The sequence below is a fragment of the Solea solea genome, chromosome 18 (genome assembly GCF_958295425.1).
Source record: "Solea solea chromosome 18, fSolSol10.1, whole genome shotgun sequence".
NCBI classification, from domain to species: domain Eukaryota; kingdom Metazoa; phylum Chordata; class Actinopteri; order Pleuronectiformes; family Soleidae; genus Solea; species Solea solea.
Window position 1 is genome coordinate 20,040,732 of NC_081151.1, and position 24,735 is coordinate 20,065,466.

The following is a 24,735-nucleotide window of genomic DNA, read 5'->3' on the forward strand; positions in this document are numbered from 1 at the left end:
TCTCTCTCTTTGCACACACACAGACTCTCTGGCGCCGGTGACGTGACGTCAGCCCATTCACAGCAGCCCCCGAGCCAGCCCTCGCGGCGCCGCTGAGGCGGTTTCCATGGAGACGGGGTTTCGGGTTGTCAGTCAGAGGCGGCTCTCAGCTGATCAACCCGGGGACTGGGTTTGGGTCGCCACGGGTTTTTTCTCTTCCCTCCCCCCCCTCCCCCTCTTCCTTGCTGGTGGTTTCAGGGGCCAGAGATGAACACATGAGGAGACCACATGTAGTGTGTGTGTGTGTGTGTGTGTGTGTGTGTAGCAGCAGGGAAACCTCATGTTAAACCAAGTGATGGAATGTAACTCACTCCTGTGTCCTCTGCTGCTGCTGCTGCTGCTTGTACTGGAATGTTTTCATTTCATGTTACTTCACACACTGTTGCAGAGCAGTTTCAGGAGAGGAGACTATGTTCCCCATTATTTATTTGACATCACATTAGGAGTTTACATCCAAAACATAACCATCTAATAAAATATAATAATGCCCGGTCGTAAATCACGAATGACCCCGAATAGAACAGTCCACATCATCTGCACCTGGATCAGTTTCAATTATTAGTTATGTGTCCCAAAACTTGCTCCCAGAACTACTTCTTTCAGCTCCAAACCAGAGCCTCGGTCCGTGTCATACAACTTAATGTTCAAAAATCCCAACTATCCCCTCAAGCAATGGGTGAGGTTATTTATTTGTGTGGTGGCAATTTAAATCCCTGATGTTTTGTGCCTCTGTGTTTGTTTTTCAGTGTAATGTTGCGGGTTTGTGGCCCAGTGAAGTGGTTATTATTGGATTTTTGGACACAGATCTGGATTTAGGACTTAAAAAAAAAAAAAAAATTATAGACGGGGGAGTTTTTGACCTGACTGTAGATCGTTTGCAGATAAACAAACTAAACTGCTTAGTGTGTTAAAGAAATCTATTTCTCTATATATTGTATTTAGATATCTAAATAGTGTAATTTTGAAGTTGAAGATTTACTTAGTGCACAAAAGTCATTAAACTTGTTTAGTTCAAGTTTCAGTATCATTACACTTGAAAGTACAAATGACTACTCAGGCCCCTCTGAGGTCAAACAACAACAACAGTGACACTTATTTGGATTAAATAGCAACTAATAAATGCATTTTGTTCTTTTGTTTTATTTATTTAACCAGGAAAATCAATAAGAGTCAAGCAGAAGGAGGGCCCCCCTAAATCCAAGTTCTGCTTTGGGGCCCCATAGAGGCTTGGTCCGGCCCTGATACCTCATAGTTTGGCTGAAATCTGGATCTTGTGGGAAACTGAACGCCCTCAGCAGAGGTTTGTGAACTCTGAGTGCTTTCTCTCGTCGTCATCTTGTGCTAAATAAATTACAGTCACACTGAGGGTGTGAAAGTCGTCTCCACATCTTTTAAGGATAAAAATATATATAAAAAAAGTTATATAAAGTCAACATTTTTGGCTCATAACGCTGCTTTTCCCCACTTGTGTTTTCATACTTGTTTCCAGATGTGGCCACGATGATGTGAGAGTGTGTCTGATGTCCAACCTCAGCCCAAATATGACCCAGCGCACTGTAAGTCTGTCAAACCTTTGTTTGTTTAGGCTAAATTTACCATGAGAGTTTGTCACCAGGCAGCCCACGCACAGACCCCCCAAAAAACGAGTTTCAGTGAAGTATCATTTGTCCCTGCGACACTTAAAGAGACATTCCTGTGTCCCTGCAGTGGACAAATAAAAGCCTACACACACACACACACACACACACCCTCCTCCTCCTTTCCTCCTCTGTATTAGTTTGGGTTCAGGAGATAAGGTTTGGACAACAAAGCGGCTGGTGTTCGCTCCGCTGCCCCGGCGTCGGACTGTCTGCTCCCGGTCAACTTGTTGATCCTCCTCCGTGCAGCTGCACTCAGCCTCCAGAGTAAAACGAAAAACGAGTTTGTCATCATAGAAAAATAATCACTAGTCAGAGAAAACAACCCTTTTCTGTGCGTGCGGCTGATCCTGAAGTTACATTTGTTGAAATAAATGTCAAATAAAGGCTTAATGATTACATTAAACGAGAAAACGCAGTCGGGATTAAAGGTCAGAAATGACACGATAGCGCTGCTGTACAAACACCGGGGGTTTGAAAGTGGAAATGCCCTCATTTGGACTTTTGGTTCCACTGATTTTTAAACGTGCCAAACGCAAAACGCGCACTTTTACGCACGGCGCACCGAGTTATCGCCTCCTCACAGTCCGTCCCGTCCGAATATGTATTTAAAAAAAAAAAAGGAAATAAACTTTCATCTCGCCACCGTCCCGGACTACACTGACGCGTCTCTCTCTCTCCTCCTCCTCCTACACAGTGCGTGCTGCCACGCGCCTGTCGCGTGGAGGAGTGTAGACATCAGAGAGTGTGGCAGGGACTCGACCCTGTGGGGCGTGGTTTATTATTATAATAACCCCCCACCCCACCCCACCCCCCAAAAAACCGGCACCAGCACTGAGGAGACTTCCAAACCATGAGTTCTTCCAAACTGTGGCAACATTTCATTGTATCTCAGACAACTTTAAACACCAGCATCCATGTTGTCGTTTTGTTTAAAATTAATTGTTTTTGTCTGTAAAGTGTCGGATACAATAGATCAAACTATAATCATGATGAATTCCCCAGAGCACAAGACAACATCTGCACGTCTCCTGTTTTTATGAGGCAGTCCAAAGAGTTATGGAGAAACGGCTTAAACTCATGTTATCATGATCAGATATTCCAATTCTCTAGTCAGAGATGTGTCACCTTACATATATACATAAAATAAAATAAGATTAAAATCATCATCGTATTTGTTTGGACCTTAAAATGACGAAAAATTATTGTTTTGGTCAAATTTTAAGCAATGAACGCAGAAAATATTCACATTTAAGAAGCTGAAAAATCCCTGAGCTTGTTTTAATTATTGAAAATTAATAATCGATTCATCAAATAATCGTTGCAGCCCTAATTCCCCACAATAGGCACATTTTCAATGTTACAGTAATGGATATTGTTAAAAAAAATAGTATGTATGCATTATAAACATCAGGAAATATATGAAATAAAGGGGGAAAAAGCAGAATCTGAAGCTGCGACTAACTCATTTATGCTTTCTTTCTTTAAAAATGATTTAAAAGTCAAATTTTAGTTCGATTAAGATAATAATTTAGTTTTCTGAATGTCATGTCAACACGTCAGTCCGACTGAAATAGAGCTAGTCTTAGTCAGATTAACATGCCTGGATATTGCGATTCATAGTCTGATTACTCCTGCATGTTTAGGCTTAGCCAGACTTGAATCGGACTCGCACGAGCACCAAAATGTGACCCGGAAGTAGAAAGAGACTACGTTTACGACACGATGGATGGATTGAAGTCTGATTCACTACATCGATTTTCTCCCCCGCGTGTACTCGGCAAGTTGTCCGGCCGTCTTAGTCAGACTGCGGCCGTAGCTCGACTGAACCGTGGACTGTCTCGCGCGGTCCAGATGGGACTGTCTCCACTTTCTGACCAACAGCCATTCAGGCCTGGCTCCACTGTAACGTGAGTGGCTGCTGCAGGCGGGGAGGCAGGAAGCACTGGGGGGGGCGGGTGGTGGCGGTGGTAGTGGTGGGTTGATAGATAGATGGATGGATGGCTGGGAGCGATGAGGTGGCCAGATTGGACCGGTAGACAAAGGCACCATGGCTGCGCGAGTGCCTTCCAGGCTGGTCGTGGGGTGGCCACTCGAAGCCTCCCTGGAGGCCAGCCCTCTCGCTCTCTCGCTCCACACAGCTGGCTGCATGAGGCCGGAAGCAGGTGGACAGCTGAGCTATGGAGATGCTGTATATATATATATATATTTATATGTACTATAACCTTCATCTACAGTGTGAGCTCACGATGAAACTAAAACATTCAAAGTTGTTTTAAAAAAAAAAAGAGAAAGAAATCCACATATTTTTCTGTTAGTTGAGTTTGAACCACTCAGATCTTTTGGCCGGCGTGACAGCTACCAACCAGTTGGCAGTGTGGAGAAGTTGGCCGCAGTCAAACTTTTTGGGCAATATTGCCCATTGGCATACAATCACACGTTAAGATTGCTGTGTCGCCCACCTATCACTGCGGCACAGCTGTCACTGCAGCGAGCCGTCTGTACCTCGGCAATCAGAGCTCTGCATATCTCCACTTTCACACAGCGAGTGTGACAGCGTGGTCACTGAGCGCGCTTTTCTTTTTTTTCTCCTTTTTTTTTAACGCCGCAGGACAATAGAGACGAGGCTGTCCGCGGCCGTCTATCGTTAGCGTGCGGGGACGGCGACCACCGAGTCGACTGTCGACTGGAACGTGACGTGTGCGGCAAACGGTCGGAAATGTCAGCCTCGCAAAGGTCTGTGTGCGTCGTGGTGAAGCGGAGCTCGAAGCGAGGAAACTGACGAATGTGGTGTTTTGATCCATCCCAGGGCGCAGTCGGCCAGGTTCCTCTATTCCAAGGGGAATTGAGAATATTTATGAGACGTGAAAGTAGCTTCTGATACCGCCCTGGTTTTGAGACTTCTTGGATTCTGTGGTAACGTGTCGGAGGTTGTCAAACAGACACCTCAGGAAACTTTCACTCTTATACAAGTCATTGACCTTTTGTACTTTTTCAATAAATACCAGTTTATATAATTTCCAATTAAGTAAAGTTCTCAATTTTCAAATTTTCTGCTCTTAGTCCGACTGCGGCCCTAGCTCGATGAAACCGCGTGTTTCTGTTTGAAAATCAAAAATCATCATAGGTTGCACACTGCAGCTTTAAGCCAATAAATGATTTGGTACGTTCTGTACAAATGATCGTCTTTACAAACCAAACCAATTCTGGAGAAGCTGATTTTTCCACTGGTTGTAGCTTCAATGCTAAGAGAAGATAAGCTGAGCACAGTGATCGTCTTCAGGAGTTCGTGAAGGACCTGCACGACCTTCACAGATGACCTGAATGATCAGTATTAATCATATAATGTCACGTTGTTTCTGATCACAAAGGCTGAAACCCTCCGACCTTTCCAAATGGAAAGCCTTTTGAGTACCAGATGGACAACGGGACGAAGCAAAAGCTATGCCCTGCAGATACTGCTCCAGATCAGGAACTGTGACAGCGTTTAGGTTGCACCTCGCTCTTCTCCTCAGCAGAACGCGCTTCCTCCCGCTGTATCTCCTCCTGCAGCAGAGCTCACTTCCTCACCACGCGACACCCTTTGACCACAGTCGCCTCACTCTTACTCAATCTTCATGTGTTCATGCGGCGCAGAGGGAAGAGAGAGAGAGAGAGAGAGAGAGAGAGAGCGCTGGTGTAGGAAACTCTCTCTCTCTCTCTCAGAGAACAGGTCTGATCTCTGACCACCCACACTCACCACGTCAGTTCTCCTCAAGATAAATGATGTGTACGCGTGTTTTAAATGATTCTACTAAATGTCAAATTAACAGAAAAACACGTGCGTCTATTCTGTTCTAAGCTGCTGTTCATTATCAGTCAAGTCCAGATCCTCAAAACCAGATCACATGATGCGAGTGGGGCCTTCTCCAAAACACACAGTCCAGGAAGGAAGAGAACTTTGAACGAGAGGCATAAAGAATGATTGTTTTACTGATCAAATACAAAGGTTGAAAGATCGTTTCAAAGCTTTCACTTTGTTATTTTGTGTTCATACTCACAGTTTTACTATATGAGGTTTTTTTATGATAGACTGCAGGAAAAACTATTTTTTTTAGTTTTCCCATTATCGATAGTACCTAGGTCTGTACCTAGTGCATAACCTTTGGTGATTGTTCTGTGTTATTAATATTATTGCCTATATACTTATTTGATCTTTATTTCCTTCTCGTGAAGTATTTTTTAAGTAGTTTATGACAGAAAGTCGGGACATTTGTCGCTAAATATTCACGCGGAAACATCGTCTCTGTTTCTGTTATTATATCTGTAATTGCGTACCGTCTTCTTCTCTGCTTTTCAGTGTAACGTTACAGCGCCACTTACAGGCCTGGCATATGTACTACAGCGTTTTGAGTCGTTTGGACGGAGATATTTCCTGAAAACTGAAACTTTTTTGGAAAACGGCCAAAGACAAAGATTGTTTTCACGCCGTTTCCGTCCGTCTGATTCCTACAGTATTTAAACACCAGTGTGGCCCGCGTGTGTTTTTGCAGCGCCCCTGGCGGCGTCTCGTCTTCCCTCTCGTGCAGAAATGCTGCTGTAAGCACACTCGAGCGGTCAGGTGGACCGTCGAGAGCCCGTGCTTTTAACCGATCACAACAACAAAGGTTCTCACGGCCCTAATCCTCTTTGGCTCTTATCTCTCACCCCCCTCCTCACCCGTCACCCATCTCATCGGCTCACGTAGGATCAGACCGAGCAGCGCGGACTTTCTCATGCTTTTCCTCTTTTGGCGCGCTCCTAATATCCCTATTACTTTCTCTTTCTCTTTCCTCTCAGATTATCTGTCCTGCAGCACCTCTTGCTCTCTTCGCCTTTTTTTCTGCCTCTCTCTCACTCAGTTTATCTGTTCCCACCAAGGGCATCTGGGTCTTAAAAGACCCTCCTCATCCTTTGACTAACAAAAGCTGAGTCACTTTTGAAATGAAGAGCAGCGGCTCTGAATGACGTTTGCTAAGCCCCATTTGAAGAGAAGCTTCAGTCTCTTATCAACAATAGCCGCAAACCCTGTGTGTGGACTACGACCGAGCGTGAGGCAGTTCATTCAGAGCGCTGGGAAACCAAGGAAAAGTGTCTGAATAACAACTTTCCTCCACTCTGGCACCTTCTGAGTCTTTGTGATGTAATTATTTCGAATCCCCCCCGAAAACCCGCTGTGCTTCATATTGCCACCAGTTTGTTTTTTTTTTGCTTCCTCTCTTTGATGAGCTGCACTATATTTAGTCGCAGGTTAATGTGGCCGTTTACGTTGATATCGCCGGAATAAATCAACCTTTAAAGGCTGTTAGTGTTATTAAAAATGGCCCCAGAGGGAGCGGCCAGGCTCTGTGTGTGTGTGTGTGTGTTGCAGTTAGCTTTAGATTATTGTGACTTATTGGAGTAACAAGCTAATGGAATTAAGGTGCTGGATTTCACGCGCCGTTGCCAAGACTCGGCATTAAAAGGATGTGTACTGAATAAATAGTGCTCTAAGTAGATGAGATTCTGACAAGGGAGAGATTCGCTTTGTCAGAGCAGCGATTGTTTGTTTGGCTCCTGAGCCAATGAAACTGTCAAGTGTGCTGCCGGCCATGGATGGATGGACGGACGGACGGACGGACGGACGGAAAGATTCGGAACGTGGGTTTCGTGCAGCAAACTCCTCGCAGAAACTTTTCTCTCATATCTAGTTTTCAGAGAGAAAAACAACACGACGCACTTCTGAAAGAAACTGCTGCAAGCACACGGGGAGAAAAAAAAACAAAACAGCCTCCTGATGAAAAAGCAGGGATTTCTATACAGATCTATATTTGCCAGCTAATTACGTACATGAAAAGCAGAATCCGAACGAAATCCAAATATTTACCAAAATAAACTCATGTTTTGTTTCATTTCTCCGTCAGCCGTGCCAGAACAGAGTCCTCTCCATTACAGATAATTCATCTGATGTTTGTGTTTGTTGGTGGATTAGCTGGGAGGCGTTGCTGTTGGCCCGAGCTGTAAAATGCTCTCATCTGTATTTTAATGGACTAAGAAGCAGTGGGAGGATGTGGCTCCGTGCCACAATTTCACAGTGAAAGAGGGGGGATCGTATGTAGCAGGTAATCTATTTGTGAGAGTGTTTTATGCGTAGAAATGGAATTAGCGGATGGATTGACGACACATTAAAAAGGCAGTGCTGAGTGTGTGTGTGTGTGTGTGTGTGCTTGAGGAGCCATTTTTTGATCGACCCTAATTGGGATTTCTGTGTTTTTTTTCTCTGTTTTTTTTCCTGCTTTTAATGACGCGAGGTACCCCGTATGAAACGCTTAGGTGTGAAATGTGTGCGCACACACACTCACAAAAGGCACGTGGCATGAAATTAAGGTTGAAAGAGACACCGCTGCATGTAGATGTATGTCAGAAGTACATTATCTATTGTACGCGACAGTTGTTGTGTCGCGCGGGGTAAATCGAGCTGCGGTTGTAGCCGTTATAATTGGACTCAAACACCTTCGAGAAATCGATTTGTCGGGGGAAGTGCGTCAGGTGACGATGTGCAACCTTTCACGTGTTAGTATCGTGGCGCTTTTTCCGCTCCTCGTCTCATCTCAGCTCTACACGGTTTGGTTGGTTTTTCCATCACGATATAGTACCTCCTCTACGTGGGCGGAGTCATCGCTGCACGGCTGCATGAAACAGCCGTGACTTTGTTTTATATGCGACACACAAACTAGTGATTAATGACTTAATACAGTGGCATGCGGCTCGTAACTCACAACCAGATTCCTCTGTTAAATATTGAGGTTTTAGACATTTATGTGCTAAATGTTGGAGATGAACCCACGTTTTCAGGATTTTTAAGTCTTTTTAACTCATCTACAGTTCGGCATTGTTCAGATTGACTCTTTTTTTGTGTCCGATACTGGACAAACTATCACAAACTTTGTCATTTTTAGACTCAAATGACCTGAGGGCCCCTGAATCAGTCATGTGAAAAAAAGCCAACTGTTTGAGAAAAACATTAAGATAAGTCAGATTGATATGGAGCGATAAATAGTTCACGATTTAAACATGTTTGTGATGCATAATTGAATCTGTTCATAAACAAAAACAGACAGAAATAACTCATTATGAGTTGATATTAAGTGGTGGGCCGCATGAAATCGAGTGTGGGGCCACATGTGGCCTGTGGGCCGCGAGTTTGAGACCATTTATGAACGTATGAAGCCGTCAACAACACATTTGTGTGAGTTTCGGATTCTATATTTATATCTTTCCAATATCGATACAGATTCCTGTCCCTAATTTTTGACTATGACAAATTTGATTTAGTACAATTTTGTCAGGCTAAAGTGTGTTTTAAAGAATTCTGTTTTAGTCAAACCAATAATACTACATGTCCGGACAAAGGGCTTGGACGTGGAACCTGCTCATTGCTTTTATTGTCTCCTACATTTCACACTGTGTAAAAGCTGACAGCAAAGTGACAGCATGCGTGCATTTCATGCACACACACAAACACACACACACACATGCAGACGGAGAGCGCGTACAGATGGTTGGGTCGCTCTAACCAGGCTCCTTTGTAGCCCCGCTCACAGTGTGAACAGTGGAAGAAAAGGCCTGTCTTTTATCAGGCTCTAAACACAGCAGTGTTGACATTGGGATGGCACCTAATTAGGTTAGGCTCAGCACAGCATACACGGTTAACTAGGCTGGCTTTGGCCTCAGGCTCCACAGATCCCTAGGTGACTGACACACTACAGCTGAGGAATGATACCTCCGACTGTTATCATGCTTTTAACCTTATCTATCTTCTAAAAACATTTGCCACAGCAAATAAACACAGTCACCGTTATTTTTCCCCCTCCCTTTGCAATTAGCGGGTCAACCCTCACGGCACCGCAGGGTTTGCTGCATATGTGAGCGTCGTCATGGGCTGATTCTGTTGTTTGTCAAAGTTTCTTCTTTTTTTATCTAACTCCAGTTAATAGAACGCCTGCAACCTGTTTGGTCAACGTTTATGGATTTGGACGCTCTTCCTGTAGCTAAAGCTCAGATGCGGCTAAAATGAAGGGGAATTCAAATCAAGGAGTTCTGAACATTCTATTAGTGGCACATGCGTACATACGTATAAAACAATAATAAAACGTCCCACGTCACCTGAAAATGATGTTTGTAAAAGCCCAGATTTTGGCTGCAGCGCATGCGCAAACTGAACTTCCCCGCCCCACCAGTAGGTGGCGTATTAAGCCCCGCTCACCAAGCAAAAAAAACCCATTTCGTGAACCAGATGTGTACGAGGGAGCTGTAGCATCGCTCTCTTCTTCTTTGGTAGGAATTGCGTCCTATTCCCGGTTGAGGGTTTTCCCGGTTGAGCTAGAAGTCCCGAAGTTTTCACTACAATGGAGGATTTTGAGAGAAATCTCAGAAAAGTGGAAGAAGAGACAGATTTTCGGTACAACTCAATATCGGAGGAAAGAGCAGGGGTTTGGTGTTAGGCATGGAGATGAAGTGAGGTTAGGGTTAGGTCCAAGAGGACCTGGTAAGGCCATACAACAATTAAAAAAGTCCCGGTAAAGGCTATATTTCGTAGGCTATATCATTCAGCTAAGTCCTTCAGTTCACTTCCAGCGTCCAGACTTGTTCGGCCACCCGATGGTGACGTGGGATACTACAGCACCCTGACGCGCGAGTATACCAGGGGCCTTTACACGGCCTCTCCAAGTGTAGCCTCTGCTGACTGACTGAGGGACCAAGTGGGACAGAAGGGGTTCAGTTTCACTCTCCTCTTACTTCCCTCACATTAACAGTTTTCTCATGTGGAATCCCCTTCTCTGATTCCATTTCCGCTTTGGCTGGAAAGGGGATGTGAGCTGAAGAAAAGAGGATGTGGTCTCCAATCACTGTGCTGCCGACATGTGACACGGATGATTTCATTAAAAAAGAAAAGGGGAAAAAATCCCATTTTGAGTTAAGTTTCTGCTTCAGAACATCACCATACTGGTGTTAGGAGATGGAGAGGTTTGTGTGTGTGTGTGTGTGTGAGGTGTGACTGCCAACAGAACATCTCGGGCCACTTAAGGTCACATTAGCTCCTCACAGGTGTCAGGGCATGAAATGAGATCGTTTGAATGACTTAGAGTGGGTAAAGGGAGGAGAACAGAGAGAGGCTGGGCTGCTTGTAAAGAAAGACAGAAGGGGCGAAATGCAAGAGGAGGAGGCAGAGGGAAAGTAGGGAAAGAACGGAGGGAGGGGGGGGGGTTTGTCCGGTCATGCTCAAGCCCAGCATCTTTGAGAGAGAAGAGGGGAAAAGACACAGGGAGAAAGAGGGGGAAAAAGAAAGGAGAGTGCTTTATAAGCCACCCAGGCGTCATTACCATGTCAATCTGAAGGGAGAGATAGAGAGGGAGAAACAGGCCGGCCAGAGCCCAGCAGTGGGGCCGGATCCATATGGTGCTGCCGGCTCTGGAATGAATAGTGAATGGAGCGGCTGGGCGCTGGGCTGCTGGAATCTGCCTCCAAGCCTTTGTGAACAGGATGACCAAAGACAAGAGGGAGCTCTGCAGATGGCCCGGGCTATAAATAGGTAGCTAGTCTATCTCTGTGCTGTCACTCTTCTTGTCTATCTGCCTCGCAGCTTTCCCCCCCACCACCGCCCTCCCTCACCCCCCGCCCCATGGACTGCCAGGGCCCTGGACACGGCCAAACCCCAGGAAATAAAAGCTCATGGATGCACCAAGATTGCTGCACCGCGCGTCCTCTTCTTTTCCGCTGCAGTACCACGTGTTTAAAACATGCATCATTCAGCTTTCTTACACATGCAGGACAAGTGTGGGACCCAGCATCCCATCATGTGTGTGTGTGTGAGAGAGAGAGAATAGCTAAGTTACTCCAACACAAGCCGAGGAATGCCGAGGAACTGAGCAGTTGTGTTTCCAGTCCAAACTTCTCGCAGATGGACTTTAAAGTGAGTGATAAATCCGTGTCCAGATTGAGGGTCCTTTTGTCATTAAACTAAGCCTTAGCACTGCTGTCCATCTGGCTCAGTGTGTGTGTGTGTGTGTGTGTTTTTGTTAACGCTTTAGGACCTTTTTCTGGCTTAATCACTGACCTTGTCGGGACCAAAACCTGATCCTCATAAGGCAGGACCTCATTTCTGCAAAACTGGTTAACCCATAGAACAAAGAGCATCACTATATTAAAACGCACAGAATACACAGAGGCTATATAGAGTGTCTTATATCCTTTTTCTCAGCACAATTTTTGATTTTTTTTTTAAATGTTCACCTACTATATAAACACACCTGAGCATAAAGTACTCAGAATGTTTAAAATCGGAATTGAATTTGTGGAATTTGGAAATACGTCACAGTCACAAGTTAATTTGGCTCATTTTTACTAACAAAAATGGTCTAATTTGTGAATTCTGCACAATTATTGCTACTTTATATCACTACTAAACAAATGCTATATAAAACGAGTCATAACTTTGTCTCAACAACACATAAGAAGAGGAAAGAAACACATTTTTAAAGCCTGAATATGTGACCTATAAACACACAGCCCCAGGATTTCCATATAAGGAGTTGTGTATTATTCCCACGCTGCACCTGCGGCACTAAGGGTTAAGTTTAGGGCTAAGATTTCAATTGTAGTTAGGGTTAGGTATTAACTGGTTATGGTTAAGGTTAGTGTCGGCTATCCAAATGTATGTAAGGTTATGAATAAACCTGTGAGTGTGTGGAGACACTGGACATGATCCGGTAGCAGAAACACACAGCCTTCCTTTTTAAGTGTTGCTGACTTGAGCGCACTATGAGCTCATCCTCTACTCTTACTTCTCATTTATTATCACTCTTTCACACACACACACACACACACACACACACACACACACACACGCACACACTTTATTCCCCCAAGTTCTTGTAAACAAATCTCCAACCAGCGTGTGCTTTGTCTGTAACAGCCTCAGACTGTGAGCTAACACCAAAAGATAATTGTTAGGAGTGATGGAGCTCAGAACCAGTCCTGTGGAGCGAGAGATGACGCATGTGTGTGTGTGTGTGTGTGTGAGAGAGAGAGAGAGAGAGAGGTAACCCACCAGTAAACACCGCGAAGCAAACGGCCCTGGATGACTTACGTCTGGACCACACAGAGTAAAAGGCATCAGTCAGGCTGTGGCGTCAAGGCTGGCACCAGAGACGGAGAGAGACAGACAGACAGACAGACAGACAGAGAAAGAGCTCGCTCCAATTTTACCAGGTTTCTGTACCATCCGATACGCTGCGATGTTCCAAGTTTTATTGTTGTGTCCAGCTGGAGTTCCATACCAGCTGTTGGTGCTATGTGTGTGTGTGTGTGTGTGTGATAATGATTGTGTGCTCGAAACACTCTTCCGACATGTAATGGCTGGTTCTCTCGTGGTGAAAGCAGCCAGGTGCTCACTGCAGGCGACAACACCGGGTCAGCCGCTGGTGTGATGCACCGGCTCGGTGACATCATCACCCATCACTGACCAACCAGCCAAGTGTGTGTGTGTGTGTGTGTGTGTGTGTCATTAGTTATTTTAAAAAGTCGTTTTTCCCTCAGACTGAATGAAAACAATCTTTAAAAAAAGATCATTTGCAGATAATTTCACTGGTTTCCAATATTCCAAATTGGTTGAAGACTTTCCCAAGTTAAGTACTTTACTTTGTTATTTATATTTCTGACTACTTTTACTTTTACTTCACTACATTTCCTAAATATAATGTGTACTTTTACTCACAATACATTTCCCTTAACCATCTCCGTTGGTGACGTAAGGCCTGTTTGTTGTCGCTAGTTGTTTTTAGCGGCACTAGCTGTTAGCTGCTCAGCTGTCAACTGTGCGGCTAACGGGTGAGCTAGCGCGCTCACGCAGATAAACCGCACATCTCTTTTCGCAAAAATTACTTTTGATACTTAAGTACAGTAAATGTCAGGTACTTTAAGACTTTCACTCAAGTAAAATTCTAAAAGGTGACGTTAACGTCCACCAAAGTCATTTTCTGGTAAGATACTTGTACTTTAGCTCAAGTATCGCTTTCAAGTACTTTATACAAGACTGCTATTCATTCATTTTGAATTGGACGCTCACGAGAAACAATTATGTCTCAGTAGCAGAGGATTTTAACGACTGGATATGAGAATAGAATAAATGTCCTGTTAAATATAGTTTTAATTAAGTTTGCTGTGTTTTTAGGGTGGGTGGGAAAAAGCCCTTAAGCAGAGCCTCTACATCTGTTTCAACTCCAGCAGACACTTTTTATCTGTATTTGTATTCCGAGAAGACATTTCAGAGACGTGTTTGTGTTTAAAAGTCAGATATGATGCTGGCAAAAGTGAAGAATACGATATTTCTCAGCCTCAGTGAGTGAGGGTTTTTTTTTTTTTCCCAGTGCATGGCAACAGTCAGCGTTCATGTCGCGTTGCATCGCAGCAACCCCACAGGTTGTTAAACGACCGCTACTATTGCCGTGGTGTTTATCTCTCAGGATGGGCTATTATCAGGCAGCCTGTGTGCAGATGTACACAAAAATATCTGCGCTGTGGCGCCATGACATCACAAACACTCCACTCGGGTGGGGACACGGGTCATGTAATTGCCACATACTCTGTCATTAGACAGGCATGGTGTCATTATGTCACATGAGTTATTGTAAAGATAAAAAAAAACACTACTGCTGGAGTTTGGAAACGTCTCCCTGTGCGTAGCTGCCCGTCTGCATGCTAAAAAGTCTTTTGGATGATGAGGGACTTCATAAGTTGAGACTAAAGCGAAGGAGACCACTGCAGAGGGACGGGTGGATGGAGATGTGAGGAGTAAAGTGGGACAGATGGGGGACAGACAGGGATCAAGGTCCTGTGTCTCTCTGCTGCGCTCCTCAGCTTGTTCGGTTCAAGTCTTTTTGATTATGTGGACGAGCATTTCATTTGGACCACAGATGCCTTTTCAGCACTCCTGTAAACGCCTACTAATATTCATTCATCTACCACTTTATCACTCTCACACTTAAAGTCAATTTACAGTGTCCAATTTGCATAATCCCTAAATCTGCTTGTTTTTGGACTGGACATACGGGGAGAACATGCAAACTCTGACCTTCTAATATCCATATTTTGATGTCTAATAATGTTTTCACACTAAAATCCGTAGGTTTACCGGGTTTTTTCAACCCGAGTAAACCAACATTTTTGGTCTATCCTGTTTTCATTCAGTCGTTAAATTCATCCAAACGGAACCCAATCCAATTTTATTTATAAAGGACATTTTTAAACTACAGGGTGGACCAAAGTGCGGTTCATGCAACAATAAGAGGGCTAATGAGGGCTGAAAGACACACAATAAACGCCCATAAAAGGAGCATTTAAAAACAATAGATCAAAAGAAAAATGAGAAAAGAAGCTTAGGGCGGAGTGGGAGCTCATTCCACAGTTTAGGAGCTGAAACAGAAAGCTCAGTCAGGTTCAGCCTTGATTTTGGGACAACTAAGAGGAGCTGATCTGCAGACTAAAGACTAAATAGACGTGTTCACCTGGGTTTGCTGCATTCACGAGAGAACGAGAAAACCCCACGTGCTCTGCAGAGTCGTTTGAAAGGGGAGTGAATGCCGATGAACCACACTGCCATTGGTCAAATGTGGGTTTTTTGACCAGCGGCAGGAGGGGGGAGTATCAGAGAGATGTTTTGTACACTTCTATGGGCATAACTGGGGCATGGACTTAAACTGGCAACCTGCCTTTCCCATGATACCCTCCACCCCCACCCCCGCCCCCTGCACATAGAAAGCAGCAGAAAATGACAGACACTGAGACAGAAGTTGTTTTTGTCTTCTCCTTTTCCTCCCTCACTTACGCATATGGTCATCCGTTCTGCCTGTCTGTCTGTCTGTCTGTCTGTCTGTCATTACAGTAAATCAGAGGGCTCTTTAGCTTTATCCGAGCGTCCTTCTGGCTGGGACGGCTGCAGCAGATGTTGGAGCCGGGGACAAAATGGATTTCCCCCCACTGAGAGCAGCTTTTCTTGCCCTCCTTAATGGAGGCTCCTTGAAATGCTAATGCCCCACCATTAGTATAGCAGTGGTCGAGCACGGCGACGGTGGGAAAAAGAAAAGATCCTGACTGAGAAACCTTTGTGTTTGCTGATCCAGACAAGACGAGCAGAGGTCTGAGAAAGAGAGTGAAGATATTTAGTCTCACCACAAGGAGTTAGGGTGTGTCATGGCATCTCATCCGCTGCCTCCTCCATCCCCGTCCTCAAACTTCAGCTCAAAAAAAGGGGGGTAATGATTATCAAGCAATATGAATGGAGCAAAAAAAAAAGGAAAGAAAAGCAAACCAATTTTCTGCTTTTTTCTCTCCAAGCACTGGCATTTAAAGGATCAGGCGGCGGGCGATTCCAAAATTAGGAGGCTTAACTCTTTGAAAACATTTGACGATTGGCCGCTGCCTGCTGTTGTTGCGAAGAATCAAACGGCGACGAGCAAAGCCGCTTTGCAGAGCAGCGTGCGCCACATGTTTTCACTCCTGGAGACGCGCCGCAGGTACAGAGGAAGAGGAGGGACGTGCAGCTGTAGGAATCCGTGCTTGTGTGAGGGAGGCACATGTTGTCGGTAGGCCAGTTTCATATGTTGCTGTACAGTGACTTCTGTACATGTAAGGACTGAAGATTATTATTTTTTCTTTTGCTATTTCTTGCCCCTCCCCCCCACACACATGACCACACACGCGCAGATTTATCTCTGGACACTCTTGTCCCTGTCAGCAGCTGGCGGGCTGAGTCCTGTTTGAGCTTGTGTGAGTGTATGGATGCTTGTGCGTGCATGTGTGTGTGTGTGTGTGGAGCTCCAGTAAAGCCTGCTGCTCTGCTCTGCTGTGCTGGCCAGGCCATGTGGCCACTTTAAAGCTCCTTTCTGAGAGGCCTGTGAAGTTGTTAAGGAGCTCCACTACACTGGCAGTTGGCTCTGGGAATCCCTCCACCAGCTGTAGCCTGCACACACCCCTCCCTGCATCTCATCCCTCTCTCTCTGTCTCTGTCTCTCATCTTCTCCCTCTCATGCTCACACTTTGCTCCATTTCTCTGTGTTTTACGCTCTCGTCCCCGCTCGCCGCCTCTCGTTCCCTGTGTTCTCGCGCTCGCTCTCTTTCCCCGCTTCTGTCCTCGCTCTGTCTGCGCCTCGTTCTGACCACGGTATCTGCATAATCTATGTAGTGAAACATCGTTGCGGACCTTCTGTCGCTTCTGGCAGCGGTCCGGCTGCACATGTTCTCTCCTGTATACCTGCTCAGATCGCTGGAAATGCACTTTGGCAGCCGTCGCGGCGCCACATGTGGCAATGATGACTATTTAGAAAAAAAAAAAAAAAGACAGTGGAAATGATGATAGAAATTAAATGAAAAGATGAGTCGCGCGACAACATAAAAGAACTTAGATCTTTAGGATGAATATGGCAAGAGTCTAAATCATAGTTCTTATGCCGTGCGCTCACAGTTTCAGCTTCTTTTCTTTTATCATCACTGGCACAGTCACACAGCAATGCTGGAAGGTTGCATCCCTCTCTGAATTTGGCTGACCTTTCATTGAGAGCAGAGAGCAGGTGCACCTGTGTCCTGTTCCCTGGCTCATATTCCCAAGGTCTGCAGTGCACATCTGCTTGAGTGCACTTGTTTGTACACACAAGGAGGACATTTGCTTGTATTGTTATTAACTCCATTTGTGGCTGAGGTCCCCGGCTACAGGTTTATGGATGAATTATAGACGAAGGCCAGCGTCTCGGGTACTTTTCATGCTGTGCTCATCATATGTTAACTCTTTATGATCTGCAAGTTGTCAAAAAGGAATGAATTCATAATTTTTCTATAAGATTTGGAACATTTGGGAACTACAACTTTAGATTAGCTCCTCCCCTCCTCTCCTCTCCTCTCCTCTGCTTTCTCCAGAGACGGCCATGCAAGCTGGCGTCTTTTCACTCCACAGATGTCTCTGTTCCTATAGGGCTCTCGCTGTGAGGAGATGTGCTGGCAATCCTGTGAAAACACACCTAACATACGCACCCGGTGCACACGCACACATTTATAGACGCGCGCACACGCTTTCTCTCGCTCTCACACACACAAACGCACTCGCAGAAACACCCAAACACACGGTGTGATACTGCTGTTGTCGCTGCTGGAGTCGATGTCGGTGAAGACTATCTCATCTTTCGCTCCCTTCATTCTCTCAATCTCTCCCCCCCACCCCCGTCCCCCCGTCTCTGTTTCAAAAGACAGACATGGAAAAGTGAGGAGAGGAGGCAGAAGGTGTGTGTGTGAGGCTGCACATGTGTGTACACACCGCACTTCCTGTGTAACAACCTGCCATGTAGCCCGAGATCCAGCGCGTCGGGTGTGAGGAGGTTGTCACCACATACCTGAGGCGGGCGGGATTAACACCTGTTATGAGCACCAGTGTGTCAAACACGGTTGCCAGTGAGCGTTTCCCTATCGTTTCTCTTGTGGGTGAAGTTCTGGCGTCCAGGTGAGCTTCACTCTCTTGGATGCGGCCTGTAGTGACGATTGTCTTGAGGTGAACTTTGCATATTCAACAGTTTTCTTCGCCCGTTTTTGTCCGTTCCCCCCCCTCCAACGACTGTTTAGGCTAGCGTGTCGGTGTGTTTTTTTGTTTTCGGGCAATCAAGCTCTGATATGTTCTCTTGTTGGTTGTGTGTGTGCGTGTGCGTGCGTGCTTGTGTGTATGTGTGTGTGTCCACAGCATGGCAGTCCATCTGTCTCCAGGAGAGCAGCTTCCTGTTCTCTCCCTCTCATCTCTGCCACTGCAGGAACACACAACCTGGTCTGACATCCGCTCATGCATACACACACACACACACACACACACACACACGGGCATTAACATACATGTATGTATACCTTCTGTCCGTCTATCTGTCTGTCTGTTTGCCGACACACACGTTTGTCTGTCTGTCCCTCCGCACACATCCCATAAAGCTCATCAAAGCTCGTCATCTGCCTTCCTTCTGTCTCACTGTCTGCCTGCATGTCTGCCCATCTATTTGTCTGTCATCCAAACAGTCACAATGATGGGATGGTGGTGGTGGTGGTGGGGGGGGGGGGGGGGGGGGGGGTTTCACACGCACCATTTGGCATCCCCCAGCTGAAGCTCAATAGAGTGGTAAATGGCAGGGACACAAAATGGCTGCAACAAAGTAGCTGCTGCAAAATGGCGACAGATGGGGAGGTGCGACACCACGAGTCAAAGGTTCCGGGATCTCGGCGGCCTCCTCCGGGGTCGTGGAGGTGCGAGTGAAGCTCGGGGAGGGACGCAGCGGCGATGTTGACTCTCTGTGTGAGGCGAGGAGATCGATAGCCCCTCCCTGCTTGCCTGGGTGTTTTGCAATGATTGTTCCACCGATTCTTGTTTGCTGGGGAACAGTGGTGTGTGCGTACGTACGTGTGTGTGTGTGTGTTTGTGTCCGAGGGGGACATTGATTGGAGCTATTTCTGCTTTGCCACATGACAGATGCAGCCTGTTCACAGCAGAAACGTCAATGCCCACACCTGCTTGGGTGGTGAATGTGAGGCATCGCTGACGATTGCCTCTGTGGAGCCAGACTGATCCACTGACAGAATAAGAGGAAGGACTCGGAGACCTGCTAGAATGTGAATTATAGCAGGAGCACGCCATGGTGTACTTTATGAACGCCGAAAAAAGGGAAAAAAAAGGAATCCAAAGACCTGTTAACAGGTGTCATTTTAGTCAAACTGCAACATAGGTTCAGCGTATAGTCCTTTACAGTTGGTGAGAATTTACCATCAACCGCACGCTGCGTCTTGCGTTCCCATCCAACTCTGCATGTGGCAATCTGTTGACTGTCGATTTAAAGGGGAAGACAACCCGACATCATATCGTGTGTGTGTGTGTGTGTGTGTGTGTGTGTGTCCGCAACACAGTTTGAACATTAAAAATACGCAGGGAGACATAGCGACGGCAGATAATCATGATGAGGACTTACTTTTCTGGCACGTTCGACTGTTATAAATGAGGCAAAAAGAGAGAGGGAGCCAGCCCTAAGCGTCAGGGCGTGTTTGACGCAGGTAGGATTATAGGCCCTAATAAGTTATAAATGATAGTAATGGCCATCTGTTCGCCTATAGGGAGCTTCTAGCCAGCTCTGATTTGGCACGCCGAACCGCGGCACGACAGACACTCCTTTGAGCATTGGGCGTTTAGAACGTAGCCACCTCGTGCCTGGGCATTTGCTAAATTCAGACGTGACACTCTGACAACAGATGCTCAAAGCAAGACTTCAAGATGAGGATAAGTAGAGTTGTTTTTTCCCTCTCTTCCCTCCTCACTAGGATCATTATGAACACTGTAGTTAGGGAACTGTCAAGTGTGCCTCCTCGGCGGACAACTCGTGAAGAACAGTTTAGGAAGATCCTCACATAACAGGGAAACGCACACCTCCAAGTGACAAGACAAAGACACCTGAATGTCCCTCTGCTTGTATTCAAGTCACTTGCTCTGTCCATGGTAACCGTGGCCTCTCCATCTGTGTGTGTGTGTGTGTGTGTGTTGTGCGTCAGGGCTCTGGTCTTAGCCCTGTGGCAGGTGTCTCATCCCAGTGCAGTGTTTGCAGTCTGGCCCCTCTAAGCGCTGTAGTCTGTCTGAGGCAGATTACACACACACACACACACACACACACAGAGCAGATGGGTGCAGACCTCAGCACCCACAAACACACAAAGCAAGGCCAAGGCAGCTGAATGCTCTACATGTATATATATATATATGTGTTCCAAATCATGCATGTACAATAACACATCTGTGTTTGCATGTACATGCAGCATTTAAGCGTGTGTTTTGTATGTAAATGTGTGTGTGTGTTTTTTTTGCTAAAGACATTAGCGGGTAAACATTCTAATCCCGCTTGCCCAGAGATGAGAGGAAGAGTCTTTCTGCTGCTGCTGCTTCCTCGTCCTCCTCCTATCTAAGCCCCTCATTCCATATCAAGGCGAGCTTAACTGGCATGGCAGACCGAGATACTTCCCTCCCCTGTCCTTGGGTTCGCTCATATCAAAGCAGGCATTACTAGCACGGCCGGCTAAGATGCTACACTAATGCACCGCATGTCTTATCAGGCCTTGTGTGGCTGGGATAAAAAAAAATGCTACGCCGTGCTAAATGTTCAAGTGCCCCGGGCGAGAGCCGCACCAAAGCTTGCTGACACATGAACACGAGTGGAGGCGCTCTTGTAAACCGAGACGGGCATCGTAAGGGTCATATATTTTTAAAGCTGCGCCATGCAATGATTTTTTTTATGTGCTCAGTTTGGTGTAATTCACAAATAGCAACTGTCATTATCGTTATTAGGTTTCTCATTTCAAAAACCGTGGACATTAACCCTCTTATGACCATCATGATTATCACATCGTCTGGATTTGTTTTGATTTTGTGGCTGTGGAATTTCAATGAGTGACTGTTTCGGCCTCTTACTTTTCTGATTTTCTGATTTGAATTTTGGAGCTATCACAAACAGTCTTAGGAGTTATGGTGATGAGAAGTGAAGTGAGTTAATACGCTGCCAAACAGCCTCTAGGAGGTTATGTAGACGTTGATATGCATTAATGAGGACGACACTGATGTGAGGTGAGAGGACCGTTCCCGTTCATCGCCATGAAGCTGATCTGGGCTTGACGTCGACCTATAAAGGAATTGCTACACTCAAAGGAACAATTCAGCTATGGAATTATGGGAAAATGTGCTCGGTTCTGGAAAACATGCTGAGATACTGATCCCATTATATGAAGTTGACAGTAAGGTCAGGCTAATATGAAAACAAGGGGGATTTGTCTGTGTTTCACAAGGTAAAACCTAATAGTTCACTAGTTAACTCGTGATATCTTGTTTGTTTAATCACATAAAAATATTTTCTAAATCAATATGGGTACATTTTGTTATATAACATTTTCGGGAGCATCCTGGATTTCCCTGAGTCATGGATCTGTCACTTTGGAGGGACTGTGTTGTCATTCCCAAAGAGGAGGATGCGACTTGGCTCGGCTCAAATCTACTTGGGTTTTTTTTTTTTGCTTTTCCGTTAGGGATAGTATCTGGAGCCTGGTGCCTTTTTTGGCATCTGCACTGGCAAGGTTCCAATACTAAAATGTGACATCGACAGACGGCCGGCCGCCGATTGGTCAGAGAATGTCGTCACTGGAAAAGTCACGAGCGCGACGTCCGACACAGAAATCGACCTTTGGTTTGAGACTGATGTTCTTGCGTTTATTCCGTCGTTTCTGGATACAGTAGTTTTATACAGCATTGACAAGGTGATGTCAGAAGAAAGTTGTTTGGCATACACACACACACACACACACACACACACGCATGCTTGTAAACAGATGCTCCTCTGTGTGCTCCTCACAGCTGGTGCTAGATCCTTCATCTGACCATGGGCGGCTGGTCACATGAAAAGGAGAATGTGTCTCCATCACGGCTGATAGATGGGACTTTATACACAACTCTTTGGCTGTGGCGTGTGTGTGTGTGTGTGTGTGTGTGTGGATATAAAGAGAGCGAGTTAGCTTTGTCCCCTCCCCAGCTGCATGTGTCCTCAGGGGCCTGATGTCCAAACAGGATGAGGTGTCAGATGGCCCGGGATCCATCTCTGGGACGCAACAACTGGAGAGCTGTCTGTCCGTCTGTCTATCTATCTGTCTGTCTGTCTCCTACACCTATACACACAGGGGAAAAGAGAGTGAGAGTGAGAGATACACACACACACACACACACACACTGTCATCTATACGACACAACAGCAGTTTGTCTTCATTTCCCCAGCGCCCTGCATGGATGCTCAGTCGACAGCAGCCTCCTTCCTGCAGAGTATGTGCTAGCCTCCTGTTTGCATCTGCTGGCACCCACACACACACGTACACACACTTAAACACATCCGTGGAAGTTCATATAATGAGTAATTAGCTGACCAAACAGGTACTGCCTCAGTTAATAGCTGGGGGTGCAGTATTGAATTGAGCTGGAAGGGAAGTTGTTGTGGAAGAAACCATATGAGGTTGAGAGGGGGGAATATTTCTCATTATCTCAATCTCTACCTCTCCTCTGTCCCCCATTTTTTCATTTCTTTCGACCCATCCGGTCGAGGCAGACGGCTGCACACCTTTGAGTCTGGTTCTGTTTCTTCCTGTTGTCTATGTAGTGCCTTTTATTGAATTCGGCTGCATCGACTGTATATAAGCTTTTAAAATAAACCGGACCCCGTGTGTTATCTCGCTTACTCTGTCCAGCCCCCAGAGTCAGGTCATGCACTGGAATCTGAATCCCGACACCCCTACGATGTTTGTCGGAGTGATTTCTGTCCTTGTTGTGACATCACAGTTCTATTGTTTGAAATTGCGATCCGCGGGGGCTGTCACGCCAAATCACCATTTAGAATTTCCGATTAGACATGGCTGCGATTTTGCGCTTTTGTATATTGTTCCACCACGTTGTGTTTACACTCTCCCTGTGTGTGTGTGTCCTGGTGCACCAGTGTGTTGCACTTGTTTTTGTGCGTGTTAGAACAAATTAGTTTTCAGCTTGACTGCTTGCGTGTGTAAATGAGTTTGAAAGGCTATGTAATCGCACAAGATGGGGACCAAGTGTGTGTGTGTGTGTGTGTGTGTGTGTAGGCAGCTGGACCTCGGCCAGGTCCTCTTTAGTACGTCCTCTCCAGAATGAAGCAGACACTTGACAGAGAGAGAACGAGAGCATTAAGAGTCACCTCTCCGCCGCACACGAGGAAGTGCGCAGGTTAGTTTTTGATGTCCCAGAGCGGCGATGTGACTGTGACGCTGAGAGCCAGGACGGAGTTCTTTAAAAAGTGTAACCAGGCCCGATCTAACCAGTCGTCACTCAACTCCCCTCATCCTCAAACACGCAGCAAACTGGCTGTCTCCATGCAGATAGGGGCCCTCTAAAAATAGCCCAAAGAACAGTAGTGTAATTGTACAGCGTTGGTAAAGATACGTACTGTAAGAGGTCAGTGACATCTGCAGGGCTGGCGGGTTCGCACATGAAAGGCCACATCGCCCCTTTGTACGCACTCTTTTTCCCCCCCTCAACTTTCATTTTAAATTGGAGACGCACAGTGACATTCATTCACTGGTCTTTTGCCGTGTGGACGGCGGAAGCACCCAAGGGGTGAGTTACTGTCCTGGCACGCAGACGCTCCGACAGAGCTCACCAAGCTTGAGAGAGGGCCAGGGAAACGTGTATTGGAAAGAGCAGGAAAGATAAGCCGTAAGGTAAAGGAGGGTTCATATATATGTATATATATATATATATATATATATATATATATACATATATATATCTGTATATAAATAATAAGTCTGCACTCTCTTTTATTCAGGATTTTATCTCATTTGGAACTTTCTCATCATTCTCACATCCATCAATTTCCTTCAAATGTTCCCACACTGGTTGGATTCTTTTCCATTTCACTCATTCCTTCTCTCTCTCTCAATCCCTTTCTCACCATTTCCACTGTTATTCCTGCGTCTTTCCACTCTGATATATTTAAACCATCCCCCTAGGGAGAACAGAAGCCCGCCTCAATCTGGAACCAATTGTTTTGTTCGGTTCATGAATCCAGAACCAAACCCCCCCGACAAAAGAACTCTTGTAAGGACTCTTGTGTTATTTGTTTTTGTGCCTGAGTGACTGTGCAGTTATTAAAGTATTTATTGTGCTGCTGTGCTGCAGTTGTGGATGCAGAGAGGGCCCCCGAAGCCTCGCTGCACATCAAAGCTGTCACAAATACGGAGCAGGGGCCAAATGGTACGAAACGCCGTGGGCACAAACGAAATAAGCACAAACTGTTCCTGATAAGAAAACCACTTTTCAAGTCTCTCTCTCTCTCTCAGTGCTGTCGTGATTGTATTGTGCAAGTTTGGGCCACGGGTTAATATTACACTTGTATCACTTCGCTGGCTTCTCAGAGCGACTGAGTTGAGTTTTATTTAATGTTCA

At 45.8% G+C, this 24,735-nt stretch overlaps 2 long non-coding RNA genes across 2 annotated transcripts in view; one reads left to right on the forward strand and one right to left on the reverse strand.

Annotated features, from left to right (window-relative positions):
• Positions 1-367: 367 nt before the first annotated feature.
• The window catches only part of LOC131444565 (uncharacterized), a 171,127-nt gene continuing 146,759 nt past the window's right edge, over positions 368-24,735 (forward strand). The window contains exons 1-2 of the long non-coding RNA XR_009233742.1: positions 368-1,339; positions 1,529-1,595. This is a non-coding gene — a long non-coding RNA (uncharacterized LOC131444565). The remainder of the gene's footprint in view (positions 1,340-1,528; positions 1,596-24,735) is intronic.
• LOC131444566 (uncharacterized) lies at positions 1,032-2,496 on the reverse strand. The gene is made up of 2 exons (XR_009233743.1): positions 2,261-2,496; positions 1,032-1,936 (listed from the first exon to the last, which is right to left on the reverse strand). It is a non-coding gene; the product is annotated as an uncharacterized LOC131444566 (long non-coding RNA).